Genomic DNA, 14,388 nt, shown 5'->3' with positions numbered 1-14,388 from the left:
GGTATTGCCTAGGTTTTCTCCTGGGGTTTTTATGGTTTTAGGTCTAACATTTAAGTCTTTAATCCATCTTGAATTAATTTTTGTGTAAGGTGTAAGGAAGTGATTCAGTTTCATCTTTCTACATATGGCTAGCCAGTTTTCCCAGCACCATTTATTAAATAGGGAATCCTTTCCTCATTTCTTGTTTTTGTCGGGTTTGTCAAAGATCAGATGGTTGTAGATGTGTGGTATTATTTCTGAGGGCTCTGTTCTCTTCCATTGGTCTATATCTCTATTTTGGTACCAGTACCATGATGTTTTGGTTACTGTAGCCTTATAGTATAGTTTAAAGTCAGGTAGCATGATGCCTTCAGCTTTGTTCTTTTGGCTTATGATTGTCTTTGCAATGTGGGCAATTTTTTGGTTCCATATGAACTTTAAAGTAGTTTTTATTCAATTCTGTGAAGAAAGTCATGGTAGCTTGATGGGATGGCATTGAATCTATAAATTACCTTGGGCAGTGTGACCATTTTCACAATATTCATTTTTCCTATCCATGAGCATGGAATGTTCTTCCATTTGTTTGTGTCCTCTTTTACTTCATTGAGCAGTGGTTTGTAGTTCTCCTTGAAGAGGTCCTTTACATCCCTTGTAATTTGGATTTCTAAGCATTTTATTCTCTTTGAAGCGATTGAGAATGGGAGTTCACTCATGATTTGGCTCTCTGTTGTCTGTTATTGGTGTATAGGAATGCTTGTGATTTTTGCACATTGATTTTGTATCCTAACACTTTGCTGAAGTTGCCTATCAGCTTAAGGAAATTTTGGGCCGAGACGATGGGGTTTTCTAAATATACAATCATGACATCTGCAAACAGGGACAATTTGACTTCCTCCTCTCCTAATTGAATACCCTTTATTTCTTTCTCTTGCCTGATTGCCCTGGCCAGAACTCCCAACACTGTGTTGAATAGGAGTGGTGAGAGAAGGCATCCCTGCCTGTGCTAGCTTTCAAAGGGAATGCTTCCAGTTTTTGCCCATTCAGTATGATATGGCTGTGGGTTTGTTATACATAGCGCTTATTATTTTGAGATACATCCCATCAATACCTAGCTTACTGAGAGTTTTTAACATGAAGCGCTGTTGAATTTTGTCAAAGGCCTTTTCTGCATCTATTGAGATAATCATGTGGTTTTTGTCTTTAGTTCTGTTTATATGACGAATTACATTGATTCATTTGCATATGTTGAACCAGCCTTGCATTCCAGGATTGAAGTCCACTTGATCATGGTGGATAAGCTTTTTGATGTGCTCCTGGATTTATTTGGTTTGCCAGTTTTTATTGAGGATTTTTGCATCGATGTTCCTCAGGTATATTGGTCTAAAATTCTCTTTTTTTGTTGTTTTTCTGCCAGGCTTTGGTATCACGATGATGTTGGCCTCATAAAATGAGTTAGGGAGGATGCCCTCTTTTTCTATTGATTGGAATAGTTTCAGAAGGAATGGTACCAGCTTCTCTTTGTATCTCTGGTAGAATTCAGCTGTGAATCCGTCTGGTCCTGGACTTTTTTTGGTTGGTAGGCTATTAATTATTGCCTCAACTTCAGAACCTGTTATTGGTCTATTTAGGGATTCAACGTCTTCCTGGAAGGGTTTTTAATCTTGGGAGGGTGTATGTGCCCAGGAATTTATCCATTTCTTCTAGATTTTCTAGTTTATTTGCGTAGAGGTGTTTATAGTATTCTCTGATGGTAGTTTGTATTTCTGTGTGGTTGGTGGTGATATCCCCTTTATCATATTTTAATGCGTCTATTTGATTCTTCTCTCTTTTGTTCTTTATTAGTCTTGCTTTCGGTCTATCAATTTTGTTGATCTTTTCAAAAAACCAGCTTCTGGATTCATTGATTTTTTGGAGGGTTTTTTGTGTCTCTATCTCCTTCAGTTCTGCTCTGATCTATTTGTTGCCTTCTGCTAGCTTTTGAATGTGTTTGCTCTTGCTTCTCTAGTTCTTTTAATTGTGATGTTAGGATGTCAATTTTAGATCTTTTCTGCTTTCTCTTGTGGGCATTAGTGCTATAAATTTCCCTCTACACACTGCTTTAAATGTGTCCCAGAGATTCTGGTATGTTGTATCTTTGTTCTCATTGGTTTCAAAGAACATCTTTATATCTGCCTTCATTTCGTTATATACCCAGTAGTCATTCAGGCACAGGTTGTACAGTTCCCATGTAGTTGAGCGGTTTTGAGTGAGTTTCTTAATTCTGAGTTCTAATTTGTTTGCACTGTGGTCTGAGAGACAGTTTGTTATAATTTCTGTTCTTTTACATTTACTGAGGAGTGCTTTACTTCCAACTATGTGGTCAATTTTGGAATAATTGCGATGTGGTGCTGAGAAGAATGTATGTTCTGTTTATTTGGGGTGGAGAGTTCTGTAGATTTATATTAGGTCTGCTTGGTGCAGAGTTGAGTACAATTCCTGGGTATCCTTGTTAACTTTCTGTCTCATTGATCTGTCTAATGTTGACAGTGGGGTGTTAGAGTCTCCCATTATTATTGTGTGGGAGTCTAAGTCTTTTTGTATGTCTCTAAGGACTTGCTTTATGAATCTGGGTGCTCCTGTATTGAGTTCATATATATTTAGGATAGTTAGCTCTTCTTGTTGAATTGGTCCCTTTACCATTATGTAATGACCTTCTTTGTCTCTTTTGTTCTGTGATGGTTTAAAGTCTGTTTTATCAGAGACTAGGATTGCAACCCCTGCTTTTTTTGGTTTCCATTTGCTTGGTAGATCTTCCTCCATCCCTTTATTTGGAGCCTCTGTGTGTCTCTGCATGTGAGATGGGTCTCCTGAATACAGCACACTGATGGGTCTTGACTCTTTATCCAGTTTGCCAGTCTGTGTCTTTTAATTGGAGCATTTAGCCCATTTACATTTAAGGTTAATATTGTTATGTGAGAATTTGATCCTGTCTTTATGATGTTAGCTGGTTATTTTTCTCGTTAGTTGTTGCAGTTTCTTCCTAGCATCGATGGTCTTTACAATTTGGCATGTTTTTGCAGTGGCTGGTACCAGTTGTTCCTTTCCATGTTTAGTGCTTCCTTCAGGAACTCTTGTAAGGCAGGCCTGGTGGTGACAAAATCTCTCAGCATTTGTTTGTCTGCAAAGGATTTTATTTCTCCTTCACTTATGAAACTTAGTTTGGCTGGATATGAAATTCTGGGTTTAAAATTCTTTAAGAATGTTGAATATTGGCCCCCACTCTCTTCTGGCTTGGAGAGTTTCTGCCGAGAGATCTGCTGTTAGTCTGATGGGCTTCCCTTTGTGGATAACCTGACCTTTCTCTCTGGCTGCCTTTAATATTTTTTCCTTCTTTTTCACTTTGGTGAATCTGACAATTATGTGTCTTGGAGTTGCTTTTCTCGAGGAGCATCTTTGTGATGTTCTCTGTATTTCCTGAATTTGAATGTTGGCCTGCCTTGCCTCATTAGGGAAGTTCTCCTGGGTAACATCTTGAAGGAGTGTTTTCCAACTTGGTTCCATTCTCCCCGTCACTTTCAGGTACACCAATCACACATAGATTTGGTCTTTTCACATAGTCCCATATTTGTTGGAGGCTTTGTTCATTTCTTTTTACTCTTTTTCCTCTAAACTTCTCTTCTCACTTCATGTCATTCATTTTATCTTCAATCACTGATACCCTTTCTTCCACTTGATCGAATCAGCTTCTGAAGCTTGTGCATGTGTCACATTGTTCTCATGTCATGGTTTTCAGCTCCATCAGGTCATTTAAGGACTTCTCTACATTGTTTATTCTAGTCAGCCATTCGTCTAGTCTTTTTTCAAGGTTTTTACCTTCTTTGCAATGGGTTTGATCATCCTCCTTTAGCTTGGAGAAGTTTGTTATTACTGATAGTCTGAAGCCTTCTTCTCTCAACTCGTCAAAGTCATTCTCTATCCAGCTTCGTTCTGTTGCTGGCGAAGAGCTGCGTTCCTTTGGAGGAGAAGAGTTGCTCTGACTTTTAGAATTTTCAGCTTTTCTGCTCTGGTTTCTCCCCATCTTTGTGGTTTTTATCTATCTTTGGCCTTTGATGATGGTGTCATACAGATGGGGTTTTGGTGTGGATGTCCTTTCTGTTTGTTTGTTAGTTTTCCTTTTAACAGTCAGGACCTCACCTGCAGGTCTGTTGGAGTTTGCTGGAGGTCCACTCCAGACCCTGTTTGCCTGGGTATCACCATCAGAGGCTGCAAAACAGCAAAAATTGTGGAACAGCAGATGTTGTTGCCTGATCCTCCCTCTGGAAGCTTCGTCTCAGAGGGGCACCCAGCTGTATAAGATGTCAGTCGGCCCCTACTGGGAGGTGTCTCCCAGTTAGGCCACTCGGGGGTCAGGGACCCACTTGAGGAGGCAGTCTCTCCATTTCAGATCTTAAACTCCATGCTCAGGGAACCACTACTCTTTTCAAAGCTGTCAGACAGGGAAGTTTTCATGGGTTTTCATCTATAAGAGACATCCACGGGAAAGCAGCCTTGTCAGTGAGAGAATATATAACCTATTTGTTGTCAGGCTGTTTTGATTTGGAGTGCTAGCTTTTCTACTGAGCTGTCTAGCTCCCCTCCTCCTGGAGATACTGAGGATATCTCTCCATGTGTCCGTAGTCTTTTATACTACTTGCAGCTTCTCTTGGTTCATGCTACCCAGAGTAAGCTCCTTACATTACTTCTAGACAACTCTGCCTGTTGCATCACAGATATTTCTCAGGTATGTCTATATGTGGGTTAAATAAAATATTTTGTATTACAAAATGCAGGACATTTCCATAAATTTCTGTGATGGAAGATATGGAAATAGTTTCAGCCTGATAATAAAACTTTAATTTTATTCATGACTGAGTTTATGACATTTCATATAAGCTTCTGAGGAAAGAAACTAAGCTTCTGAGTGTAGGAAGGTTTTCTGTTATCAAAATTTTTTAAATATATTGTTCTTTGCAGCAATTGTAGATTGCTTTGCAACTGCACTTGGTTTATAAATCTCTATAATTTCCCACATGTCTCCGAAAACTTTCTTTTAACTTTTGTCAATATAAAAATCAGTCATAAATAATTAAAATAGAACATGAACTAACTAAAAGAATAAAAACTGGGCCCCATTAGAACTTTTTTAATAGATGAGGTATTTTAAGCCAGTTTTTCCCCTTATTTCTTCCTTAATCAGCAACCTGGGAACAATGGTAGACAGTTTTAGGAAGTGTTAAAATGCTACTTAATGTTTACTGATTATTTGTAATATTCACAAACTCCTCTCTTATGTCATAGATACTGTGAATTTAGTGGCCAAAACAACTCTCACTACTCTCAGCTCCTAGTAACTTATAAAACTGAGAGAAATAATTTAATTCCCTAAAAGTTGTGAAGCTCTCATGTATACAAAAATATCTGAAGGGGAAACCTTAAGGACCTGATAATAAGAAAACCTATGCAGAAATCACCTACTCTTTCTTTAATCTGTTAGCACTTGGGATCATTTTCATAGCTTCAAAAACTCTATGAGCATATATAGAATATATAGTAAGAAGTGGGCTATAGTGGTCATGAAAATGCACACTTCAGATCTCTTGTTGGGATGAGTGCATTTGTGGGACAACTCTAGCTGTTGCTGCTCTGGATCTACCACCAGGCTTTCACTGAGTCCATGCTTTCTGCATATTGCCAGAGGCAATAACTGAGCATACTACAACTGTTCATTCAAATCTGCTCCCATGAAATGAGGGATTTCTCTGGTGGGCAACTTTGGCTGGAGGACATTCCATCAACCTGACTGAAAACTCCTTAGACCTGCTTCCTGAACAATTCACTTTTTTCTCCAGACCCCTTGACAGATATCATAGGCTCATGTAACATCAAATGTAGTCTGAAGTTTCTTCCTGATTACTTCTGCTCCTGAACAATTCACTTTTTTTCTCCAGACCCCTCCACAGATATCATAGGCTCATGTAATATCAGATATAGTCTGAGGTTTCTTCCTGATTACTTCTGCTCCTCTCCTTTATCTTTCATTGCTGTTTCCCCAATAAATCTCTTGCTTGCACCTTTAATTCCGTCTTAGCATCTGCTTCTTGGAGGACTCAACAAAATATATGCTTGTTCTTTCAGTGTCATACTGAACTTCCTCCCATTCACTCTGCTGCAGCATGTACAATGATATTTATTGTTTCTAAAGCATGATAAATTGTTTCTACCTCAGAGGCTTTGCACAGGCTATCCTGGATTTCCATGGGACATGGCTACTGAGGGCTATTTGGGATTCTCATGGGCTACTGAGGATTCTAGTTATCCACCACCTGGGGGAGGATTGAGACTCATCACTGAACAGAGGGGCTAGGTTGTCAATAAATATTTTTCTAGGGAAGAGGTACTAGTAATATGTCAAATGAACATTCCAAACATGAATTCCAAATATTAATATTCCAAATTTAAGGACATCTTGAGATAGTACACTTTCATTATACAACTGCATACAATTTATATATATACAATTTCAATAAGTTTGGGAGTATAAGTATTTTTGGTTACATGGATGAATTTTATAGCAGTGAAGCCTGCGATTTTAGTGCACCTATCAACTGAGTAGTGTACGTTGTACCCAATAAGTAGGTTTTTTTTTTTACTCCCTCACTCACCTCCCATCCTTCCCTTTTCTGAATCTCCAATATCCGTATATCATTTTGTATGCTTTTGAGTAACCATAGCTTAGCTCCCACTCATAAATGAAAACATAGGGTATTTGGTTTTCAATTCCTGAGTAACATCAGTTAGTATAATGGCCTCCAGCTCCATCCAAGTTGCTGCAAAAATCATTATTTCATTCTTTCTTATGGCTGCGTAGCCTTCCGAAGTGCACCACATTTTCTTTATCCACTCAGTGGTTGATGGGCACTTAGGTGAGTTCCCTATGCTTGCACTGTGAATTTTGCTGTAACAAACATACGTGTGCAGATGTCTTTTTGATATAATGACCTCTTTTCCTTTGGGCAGATATCCAGTAGTAGGTTTTGCTGGATCATATGGTAGATCTACTTTTAGTTCTTTGAGAAATCTCCATACTGTTTTCCATAGAGGTTGTACTAGTTTACATTCCCACCAGCAGTGTAAAAGTGTTACCTTTTTACCACATCCATGCCAACGTCTATTGATTTTTGATTTTTTAATAGGCCATTCTGGCTGGGGTAAGTTGATATCTTATTGTGATTTTAATTAGTATTTCCCTGATGATTAGTAATGTTGAGTAATGAGCAATATTGATTAGCATTTTTTTCATATGTTTACTGGCCATTTTTATGTCTTCTTTTGAGAAGTGTCTATTTAAGGAATTTGCTCACTTTTGATGGGATGATTTGTTTTTTTTTTTTTGTTTTTTTTGTTTTTTTTTTTTTTTGCTGATTTGTTTGAGTTCCTTGTAGACTCTGGATATTAGTCCTTCTTCAGATGCACAGTTTACAAATATTTTCTTTCATTCTGTGGGTTGTCTGTTTACTCTGATGATTATTTTTTTGTTGTGCAGAAGCATTTTAGTGTAATTGGGTCCTATTTATTTATTTTTGTTTTCTTTGCATTTGCTTTTGGAGTCTTAGTCATAAATTCTTTGCCTAGGCCAATGTCCAGAAGAATTTTTCCTAAGTTTTCGTCTAGATTACTTATGGCTTCAAATTTAAGTCTTTAATCTATCTGGAGTTGATTTTTGTATCTCAAAAGAGAGAGATTCAGTTTCATTCTCCTACATGTGGCTATTCAGTTTACCCAGCACTATTTATTGAAGAAGGCGTCCTTTTCAAAATATTTCTTGTACACTTTGTCAAAGATTCGTTGGTTGTAAATATTTGGCTTTATTTCTGGGTTCTCTATTCTGTTCCAGTGGTTTATGTACCTGTTTTTCTACCAGGACCATGCTGTTTTGGTTACTATAGCCTTGTAATATAATTTGAAATTATGTAATGTGATATCTCCAGGTCTGTTCTTTTTTGGTTAGAATTGCTTTAGCTAGTCAGGCTCTTTTTTGGATCCATATGAATTTTAGGATTTTTTTCTAATTCTGTGAAAAATTATATTGGTATTTTGATAGGAATTGCATTGAGTCTGTAAATTGCTTTGGGCAGTATGACCATTTTCATAATATTGAATTTTCCAATCTATGAGAATGGGATGTATTTCCGTTATTTGATGCGATGTCATTTTTTTTTTTGTTGTTTTTTTTTGTTTTTTAGCAGTGCTTTGTATTTCTCCTTGTAGATATCTTTAATCTCCTTGGTTCTTGGTTAAGTATATTCCTAGGATTGTTTATTTTTTTTTATTGTTGTGCTTTTTTTTGTTTGTTTGCAGCTTTTGTAAAAGGGATTGAATTATTGATTTGTTTCTCAGCTTGATCATTGTAGGTATATAGCAGTGCTACTGGTTTGTGTACATTGATTTTGCAACCTAAGATTTTACTGAATTCATTTATCAAATCTAGAAGTCTTTTAGAGGAGTCTTTAGAGTTTTCTAGGCATATTATTATATCAGTGGCAAACAGAAAGAGTATGACTCCTTCTTTTCCAATTTGAATGCCCATTATTTCTTTCTCATGCCTGATTGTTCTGGCTAGGACTTCCAATACTATGTTGAATAGAAGTGGTGAAAGTGGGCATCCTTGTCTTGTTCTAGTTCTTAGCAGAGATGCTCTCAACTTTTCCCCATTCGGTATGATACTACCTGTGGGCTTGTCATAGATGGCTTTTCTTATTTTAAGGTATGTTACTCCTACGCCTAGTTTGTTGAGAGTTTTTATCATAAGGGATGCTAGATTTTATCAAATGTTTTTGATGTATCTATTGAGATGATCATATGATTTTTGTTTTTAATTCTGTTTACTTGGCAAATCATATTTCTTGCCTTGCATATGTTGAACCATCCCTGAATTCCTGGGATAAAATCCACTTGATCATGGTGAATTCTTTGATAGTATTTTGTTGAAATTTTACATCTATGTTCATCAGGGATATTGGCTTGTGGTTTTCTTTTTGTTGTTATGTCTTTTTCTGGGTTTGGTATCAGGGTAATACTGGCTTCATATCATGAGTTAGAGAGGGTTCCTTCTTTCTCAGTCTTTTAGAAATGTTTCAGTAGGATTGGTACCCATTCTTTAAAAGTCTGGCAGAATTTTGCTATAAATTCATCTGGCCCTGAGCTTTTGTCTTTGCTCAGAATTTTTTTTATTACAGATTCAATCTCATTGCTTGTTATTGCTCTGTTCAGGGTTTCTATTTCTTGAGCTAGGAGGGTTTTATGTTTCCAGGAATTTATCCATTTCCTCTAGATTTTCTTCTTCATGTGTATCTATGTGTCCATAGTAGTCTTATAAACTTTTGTATTTCTGTGGTGTCAGTTGTAATGTATCCATTTTCATTTCTAGTTGAGTTTATTTGAATCTTCTCTCCTTTCTTGATTAATCTAGCTAATGTTCTATTGACTTTGTTTCTTTTTAAGTAACCAATTTTTCATTTCATTGATCTTTTGTAATTATTTTGTTTCAATTTCACTTAGTTCTGCTCTGATCTTTGTTATTTTTTTCTTTTGCGAACTTTGGGTTCTGTTTGTTCTTGTTTTCTATTTCCTTGAGTTGTGATGTCAGGCTACTCATTTGTGATGTTCCAGACTTTTTGATGTAGGCATTTAGTGCCATAAACCTTCCTCTTGCCATTGCTTTATCTCTATCCCAGAATTTTTATAACTTGTGTTACTATTATTCATTTTGAAAAATTTTAAATTTCCATATTAATTTCATTGTTAACCCAAAAATCATCCAGAAGCTGATTCTTTTATTTCCATGTATTTGTACAATTTTGAGGGATCCTTTTGGAGTTGATTAGTTTTGAAGTTGACTAGTTTTATTCCTCTGCAGTCTGAGAAGATAGTTGATATGATTTCAATTTTTAAAAATGTATTGAGACTGTCTGGTGACCTACTTATGATGTATCTTGAAGAATGTTCTGTGTACTAATGAGAAGAATGTACATTCTGCAGCTTTTGAGTAGAATGTTCTGTAAATCTCTGTTAGGTCCATTTGTTCTAGAGTGCAGTTTAAGTCCAGTGTTTCTCTGTTGACTTTCTGCCTCGGGCTGTCAGTGGAGTGTTGAAGTTCCCAACTATTGTGTTGCTATCTATTCTTTTAGGTGTAGTAGTAATTGTTTTATGAATCTAGAAGCCCCAGAGTTAGGTGTATTTACACTAAGGATTTAAAATTTTCTTGTTGCACTGATTTTTTTTATCATTGTATAATGATTTTTCTTAAAATATGTATCTATTTAGAAAATTTTTCATTCATATTTTCAATTATTTTTAAAGTTTCTTTATGTTGGTTTTCAGCTTTCTCTTGTAAGTCCCTGAGAAATTTAATAATCGACATTTTCAATTTTTATCTGATATTTCAAAGATTTCATTTTGATTTAGATATATTGCTGGAGAGCTAGTTAGACCTTTTGGGGTTGTTATAGAATCCTGTTTTGTCACATTGCCAGAATTATTTTTCCAGTTCCTTCTCATTTGGATAAACTCTTTCTTCTAATTGTCTTTGAATTTATTTTTGTTTTCACTTTTTAAAAATTTCTTTTATTTCTCCTGAGGATGCGACTTTACAATTATATTTTATTGTAACATAATTGGGCTCTGGGTGCTTTCAGGTGTGAAGACTCTGTATGAGTTCCTTGGTTGGAGAGAGTCTTTGTAGGATGGCTTTATAAGATGCTGCTTGTACTAGCAATGTGCTCAGTGTGTGAGCAGGTTCACTGTCTCCTCTGGGGTTGGAATGGCAGAGTTCCCTTGAAACTTATCTCATTCCCCAGTGATGTGCACTTATTTATTTCCCCAGTATTTTATTTATTGGGTTGAATAGTTCAGGCTTTAGACCAATAGGGGAGGTGTCCATGGATAAAAACTTGCTATGCCTAAAGCAGGTGAAAAATGCAATACCCAATGGTGATCAAAGGTCCCAGCCTTGACAGAGGCAGCAAGAGGATCTCTCAGTGAAAATTGCTAAGATCTTTTTAGGGTGAAGGTAGGGAGCCATCTTAGCTCCCCTGCTGGAGCAGAAGAAAGTAATCCATCTCCCATTCTGACTCTGTGTTCCAACTATTCAGATCAGACAGACATCTCTTGCCATTGACAAGAGTACTGGTTTTCCATGTAGAGAGCGTTTTTGACTCTACCTTTTGTTTAAGCCTGAACCTGGAGGGCACTTTTCCTTTGGGAATGCATTTAGTCTGAAGTGTTCCAGAGAGGCTATCTACAGATGCAACCATGCTGAGCTCCTATGAGAGAAGCCCCAGTTATGTTTGCAGTGGTGGGTGAGGGAGCGAAGAGGCACCCTTCTTCAAGACCCTTCATAAGCACCAGAGCTGTCTGACTATTGGGTTAGACCTGCAGACTTGCCCCTGCTGAGCCCAGCACTGGCACTTCTGCCTCTTCTGAAAGAAACTTCCTACAAATGAAAAGTTCTGTGATTTAAGGCCTGCTGTCTCTGTATTTTTTTGTCCCACAGGGTGTCCTCTCAATTTAGTGCATTCCTGCTTTCCCCAGGAGTCAGAGTCCCTGAGGGACAAGTTACTGTGAACACTGTTGTTCCTTTGGTTCTAGCTGACCGGTGGGGCTGCCACACACCAGGATGGTGCTGGGGAATGTCTGCAAGCAATCCAGTGGTGTGACCTGTCCTCAGGTCTCCCAGCAGTGGGTACCAGCACCAGCTTTGATGTGGGTGGCAGGGGAGTGATGTAGACTGTGAGATTTCTTGGTTATGAATAGTCGTAAGGTGTTGGCTTTCTTAAATGCTAGTTTTAGTACTAATGAATAATCACATTTAGTACTAATGAATAGTCACATGGACAGACTCAGGGCCTCCTGGTTAGCCAGGGTGAGGTAGGCAATGGTGGTAGCTGGAGTCATGCACAAGTTTTCTCTTTCCTGGGTGCTGTTATTCATTTTGCAGATTCTGTAATGGACAGTGTCAGTTAGCCTCCAGCTAGAAGGTGGCATTTGCAAAAGACTACCAGCTGTGGTGGTAACACTGGGATTTGTATTTGCCCTGTGTTACCTAGGGGAGGTACTCTTGTGTCTCAGGCAATAGGCAAAGCTATAGAGCTGCCAAAAGCTTAAATCCTTTGTCTTAAGCTACCAGTGTGGGTAGAAGGGCAAAGCCAGGTGGTGGTTGGATTAAGCAGCAGTCCTAGTGGGGATTAGAGGACAGTCCTCTGACCGTGATGTTCTAGAGGGGGAGTGCAGCTGCCTCTGCTGTACACAAGTGTTTGTATGAGGAGTGGCGAGTAGCAGGTTTCAGTAAGCCCCATCTACTACCCACACACTTGGCAAGGCAGGTCTCATATCCGCAGTGTTCCACGAACAGCAGCTAGCTAGGTTTTAGGCAGTCTGCACTCAGAACACAAAACTGCCCCAGGCCATAAGTCATCCCCACGAAGATACAAACCAAAATTTTCAGACCATGCCCCTCCTCGTCTACCCACAAAGCAGGGACACCCAGCTCCTGCACCCATGACTACATCCCACTTCCCACTCACCCCTTGGTTCTGGCCAATGGGGTTCATCCCCACTTGAGATTATATCGTGAATCTCAGCTGGGAGGTTCTTTCCACCTGTTGTGCCAGGAATTTGTGGGTTCTTGGTCTCGCCGACTTCAAGAATGAAGCCGCGGACCCTCGTGGTGATTGTTAAGAGTTCTTAAAGATGGTGTCCAGAGTTTGTTCCTTCAGATGTTCAGATGTGTCTGGAGCTTCCTCCTTTTGGTGGGTTCCTGGTCTCACTGACTTCAGGGGTGAAGCTGCAGACCTTCGCAGAGAATGTTACAGCTCTTAAGGTGGCACATCTGGAGTTGTTCATCCCTCCCGGTGGGTTCATGGTCTATGCTGTCTGTAGCAGTGAAGCTGCAGACCTTTGCAGTGAGTGTTATAGCTCAAAAAGGTGGCACAGACCCAAAGAGTTAGCAGCAGCAAGACTTATTGCGAAGAGCAAAAGAACAAAGCTTCCACAGCGTGGAACCAGACCCAAGCAGGTTGGCACTGCTGGCTCAGGCAGCCTGCTTTTATTCCCTTATCTGACACCACCCACATCCTGCTGATTGGTCCATTTTACAGAGAGCTGATTGGTCTATTTTACAGAGCTGATTGGTCCATTTTACAGAGAGCTGAGTGGTCTATTTTACGGAGCTGATTGGTCCATTTTACAGAGAGCTGGTTGGTCCATTTTGACAGGGTGCTGATTGGTGCATTTACAATCCCCTGAGCTAGGCACAAGAATGCTGATTGGTGCATTACAATCCTCTAGCTAGACATAAAAGTTCTCTAAGTCCCCACCAGATTAGCTAGATACAGAGTGCTGATTGGTGCATCCACAAACCCCGAGCTAGGCGCAGAGTGCTGATTGGTGCATATACAATCCTCCAGCTAGACACAGAAGTTCTCCAAGTCCTCACCCCAGTCAGAAGCCCAGCTGGCTTCCCCTAGTGAACTGCTGGGCCTGGGTCTGGGGCAGAGATGTCCGTCAGTCCCATTTTGTGTACCCGCACTCCTCAGCCCTTTGGCCATAGATGGGACTGGGTGTGGTGCGGAGCAGGGGGCGGTGCCCTTCGGGAGGCTCAGGCTGGCAGCCCACGGAGAGGGGGCTCCGAGCCTCTGGCATGGCGGGCTGCAGTTCCCCAGCTCTGCCCTGCCGGTAGGCAGCTGAGGCCCAGCGAGAATCCGAGCCCAGCGTGGGTGGGCCAGCAGCGCTGGGGGACCTGGTGCATTCTCTGCAGCTGCTGGCCCAAGTGCTAAGCTCCTCACTACCAGGGCCCGAGGCATCCACTGGCCACTCAGAGTACTGGGCACGCCCCGCCCGTGCCCACCCGGAACTTGTGCTGCCCCCTGAGAGTGGCGCACAGCCCCAGTTCCCGCCTGCGCCTCTACCGCCACACTTCCCTGCAAGCGGAGGGAGCCGGCTTCAGCCTAAGGCAGCCCAGAGAGGGACTCCCACAGTGCAGTGCGGGCTGAAGGGCTCCTCAAGCATTGCCATAGTGGATGGGGAGGCAGAGGCGCCGAGAGAGAGGGCTGCTAGCACGTTGTCACCTCTTACTGTGACCACCACCTGAGTTAACTGGCGGACTTCTGCAAGGTCTTCTGTGAGGTAGGATCAGAAATAGCTTCCATCCATTTCCTCTGGAGACTGGGAGGGACATCCTGATGCCACTCCTCCTGTACTCCCCACCATGCTCTATATCCAGCTCCAGTGCTGGGTAGGGTTAAGGCCTTTCCCATGGCTTGGATTGCTAGGTGCTGTGGTAGCAGTGTGTATTCTGCAGTTTATCCCTCCTCACACTCTGTCTAGCTCATGGTG

General features: G+C 40.2%; 1 pseudogene; it reads left to right on the top strand.

The window, feature by feature from the left end:
• LOC104682327 overlaps positions 1–14,143 on the top strand; it is a 34,452-nt pseudogene extending 20,309 nt beyond the window's left edge.
• The last annotated feature ends 245 nt before the right edge of the window (positions 14,144–14,388 follow it).

Source organism: Rhinopithecus roxellana, chromosome 14, assembly GCF_007565055.1.
Source record: "Rhinopithecus roxellana isolate Shanxi Qingling chromosome 14, ASM756505v1, whole genome shotgun sequence".
Taxonomy (NCBI): domain Eukaryota; kingdom Metazoa; phylum Chordata; class Mammalia; order Primates; family Cercopithecidae; genus Rhinopithecus; species Rhinopithecus roxellana.
This window is presented reverse-complemented; position numbering and strand designations above follow the sequence as displayed.